Source organism: Limulus polyphemus, unplaced genomic scaffold (assembly GCF_000517525.1).
Source record: "Limulus polyphemus unplaced genomic scaffold, Limulus_polyphemus-2.1.2 Scaffold1444, whole genome shotgun sequence".
Lineage (NCBI taxonomy): Eukaryota > Metazoa > Arthropoda > Merostomata > Xiphosura > Limulidae > Limulus > Limulus polyphemus.
Window position 1 is genome coordinate 60,033 of NW_013667054.1, and position 4,378 is coordinate 64,410.

Consider the following 4,378-nt stretch of genomic DNA (forward strand, 5'->3'; position numbering starts at 1 on the left):
GATTTTTACTTTTTTGGTTAATAATGGCTGGAGACGGCTTGAATGGGTAATGAAGAAAAACTTTAATACAAGTTTAACATAACAGCAAATGTACACCTTTTCGACAGGGTTTTGTCATCATCAGGTACAAAATGATGACAAAACCTTGTCGAAACGTTGTACATTTGCTGTTATGTTAAACTTATATTAAAGTTTTTCTTCATTACCCATTCAAGCCATCTCCAGCCATTATTAGTCTCAAAGTGGGTTCCTCGTCATCAAATTACCAGGTTATTGTTCTCAAAAGTGTTAACTCGTTTTAATGGACTCTTGCTTGTAATTATGAATATTTTGTCTTCATGATGAATTTAAGTGTATAATAAATTGGTTTCTTCAGTTAAAGATAATTTTAAAGCAATGCATTTCAACCAGTTTAAATCAGAATTGGAGAAAGCATTAATGACGCTGCACCCTATAACACTGATTTTGTTTTTAAATAAAACCAATTCATTACTGTGAAGTGTCTCAAAATCCTTAAATTTCTTAAATGTACCCCTAAAAATATGAAGATGAAATGTTTAACACACCTCAGTATGACACTTGGGAAATTTTCCTTTTGCTCTTGATTAACTGACAGTTCACATTCAATATGCTTCAGATTCAACTGAGTATTTGTGTCAGTTCAAATGCATGTATAACAAAAATCATCAAACTAGATTTAATATTTTGCTGTATAAGGCAATAAGGAATAATGATATTTTGGTTACAAATTTCAAAAAACCAAGCTTTGAAGAGATGCGACAAGGACTTTGTTGTGAATTCGGCAGCTGAGGTATTTGGAGACACTGATCAGATGTGGAAAAGTTAAAAAATGAATTTTTAAATATTCAAGGTAAACATATTCCTTGTAGAAAGAAAAGGGTAGTTGCACGTGAAAAACCAGGTTGGCTGACAAAGAGCATAAGAGATAAAATTTAAAAAATTTAAATTGACTGGTATGATAGGAAACTTAGAAGATTATAAAAGATCAAGAAAGTTGGTGAAACAGGAAATTAGGACATCAAAAATGATGTATGAAAAAAGTTAGCTGAAAATTAACAGTAAGGATTTCTTTATATACATTAAGGGTAAACAAAATGTTAGGATGAGGTAGGATCCTTGAGGGATGATAAAGGAAGGCTAGTATCTGATGATTAGGAGAAGGCTGGGTTATTGAATTTTGCTTTTTTCTTTAGTTTTTAATAATGAAGATTTAAAAAGTTTTCCTCATCTTGAACAGTTGATAGATGGTAACAAGATCAAACAAGACGACTGCATTGATTCTGAGAAATTTTCAAGGGAGGTGATAAAAATTGTCCCAATAATTATAGGCTCATTAGTCTTACATCAGTTGTGGGAAACATTTTCGAAAGTCTGATAAAAATGCTATGCAAAGCCATTTAACAAAGTCTAGAACTTTAATGGATAGTCAACATGGTTTCAATAAGGGAAAATCTTGTCTTACAAATCTTTTGATATACTTAGAAGAGGTTACTGCTTATGTAGATGACGGTAATGGTGTAGATTTGGTGTATCTGGATTTTCAGAAAATATTTGACAAAGTGCGACATAGAAGGCTTGTAAAAATCATCTCTATAGATGTGGAGGACAAGTTAGCAAATTGGATAGAAGAGTGGCTGGATGGAAGAAAGCAGAGAGTTGTTATAAATGGAGTTCAGTCAAACTGGATTAATGGTACAAGTGGGATACCTCATGGCTCACTCTAAGGACCTTTGGTATTTTTGATTTACATCCATGACATAGATGAAAGGATGGTCAATAAATTACTTAAACTTGCAGATGTTATTAAGGTCTTGGGTGTTGCTAACTGTGAAGAGGATACTGCTGATTTACAAAATGATTTAGGTCATTTAGTGAATTGGGCAAATAAATGGCAAATGGGTTTTTAATTATAATAAATGCAAGATAATGCATGCAAGTTATCATAATTTAAATTAAGTATAATTTGGATCAGAATAACCTTAACATAGTCATAAAAGAAAGGGATCTTGGTATAATGATTGATCAATATCTTAAGTCATTCAAGCAATGTGCTGTTGTTAATGATAAGGAAATAGAATTTTAGGTTGTACAAGTCTAAAGAGATTATAATTTCATTATACTGGTCACTAGTTAGGCCACATTTGGAGTATTAAGTCTTGGGCTCCTTACCTTAGGAAAGTCAATGATTGATGGAAAGGGTTCAGAGGGGGGTTACTAGAATGGTGGCTGGGATGGAGGGGTTGTCGTATAAGAAGAGGTTGAGATCTCAGAATTTTATTTTAAGAAGAGTTAGAGGGGATCTGACTGAGGTGTTTAAGATTGTAAAGGGGATTGATAGTGTTGATGCATAATCTTTTTTCATCCTTAACAGTGATAGTAGTAGGACTAGGGGACATAAATATACATTTTGCAGTCATTTTCAGCTAAGAAAGTTTTATTTTTCTAAAAGGGTTGTTGGCCTTTGGAATGGGTTGCCTTTGGATGTTGTGGATGCAGTAAATTTAAGTGAGTTTAAGAGAAAGTTTGATAACTATACAAATAATAACGGCTGGCTTTGAGGTTTTATTTAATAGTTTTAGTTTAGAGGATGTGACAGCCTTGATGGACCAATAGGTCCCTTCTTGGCCCTAAACATTACGTTATGTACAAGGTTGAAAAGGGGAACATTTATGAGCCAGTGATCACTATATACTTAAATTTTGGGTTTTACTGCACATTAAAATCAAGATCAATAATATTAGTTGCAAACCTATGAAACAATTACAATGTTTTTAGGTTGGGGTAGCTACAAGTCCAAATAGTTTATAAAAGAAATAAAAAACAAAATAAAAGCAAACCATTACAATTTTAAGAAATTAAAACAAAATTTAAGACTTAGAGGCCAATGAATGTACTAGAACTGGTTAAGAAAAATATTAAGAAATAAAAAAGGAATATGAAAAATGACTGAAATTAACATTAATAGAAAAGATAGAGTAAGCTAAAATTTTAGAATGGGAGTTGGGCCTTTAAAATAAGAAGGTGCAAGAATTTTAGTTCATGTTTATAAGAAAACTGAGTATGTAAATGCTTTGTTTTTCCTAATCAAGTTTCACTGAACGAGCTGTAAGCTAAAGGAGGAGTTAATAAGGAGATCTTCCTCCAACAGATACATCTTTGAATGAAGTTAGAATTATGCCATATCTGGCAAGACTCAAAACTGAAAAAAACTGAAGAAAGATAAGGCACAAGAACCACATAATATTTATCCTAGGGTAATTAAGAAAACAAAACAGCAGACTTATTGATTGTTAACCTTACTTACTATTTAATGAAGCCATTAAAAGTGGTTAGGTGCTAGATGATTGCAAATAGTATCACAGAAAATATATAGTATTTTTTTTTTTTTTTTTTTTTTTTTTTAAAAAGAGAAAATACATAATTTCCAAATAATCATCAGCCAGTTAGTCTTACATTTACGGTTGGGAAATTACTAGAGTGCAAGTAAGAAGATTCAACACGAGTTGAATTACACTAGTTTCATAACAGATACTTGCATACCATGGATTTAAAATTGGAAGATCATGTCTTATGAATTTAACTCTTTGGAAAGTGTCACATTTAATTTTGATATGAGAATAGCTGGCCAATTAACTCAATCAGTCAATATAAACCATTACCTACGACCATCAATTAATGTCAGGTAAAAGAATCAACTAATCAAAATTATGACTTGGCATGTCACAGAGTCAAAATAAATATTTGGCTTGCTTCACATTGGAATAATGTTGTGTACAAAATAATGACATGCTGTAAATTTATTATCCCTGTGTGCTGTGAAGACCCATTTAAAGTATCCATATACTTGATTGCTTAGATTTAGTTGTGAATGTTATGGTCACCACTATGTGCTTGATCACCTCAATACACACAAGTAGAACTATGCAAGCTGCTTCCCACAGAATACTTTTGCACACTGACAGAGGCAGACACCAAAGTACCTTTAGAATGACAAGTTTGGCCTGTAAATGTTTTGTTGTTGATAATTTTTTTAATTGTGCATTATTGTGATAAGGTGTTATTACTATTTTCTATTAATATTCAAAGTACTTTTTAAATATTAATAGATCTTAACTTATCCCTGTAACCCTTACATCCATCAAACCATCTTAGTAGCCCTCCTCTAGTAATTTGTGTAAAGAAAATAATTATCTCTTTTGCAACTCACAACCAATCTTACATGTCCAAATAAAGTTGAAGGATTAGGTTACAATGGGTAAGATCTTGACCCTTATCACTTAAAAGTTAGATCAATGTGCCGTAACAGTAAAATAAAACCACCATGCTAATATTGGAATATACAGGGGTTGGACAAAAT

At 32.0% G+C, this 4,378-nt stretch overlaps 1 protein-coding gene across 1 annotated transcript in view; it reads right to left on the reverse strand.

Annotated features, from left to right (window-relative positions):
- The window catches only part of LOC106463605 (lysosome-associated membrane glycoprotein 1-like), a 13,543-nt gene that overhangs the window by 5,451 nt on the left and 3,714 nt on the right, over nucleotides 1-4,378 (reverse strand). The window lies entirely within an intron of this gene.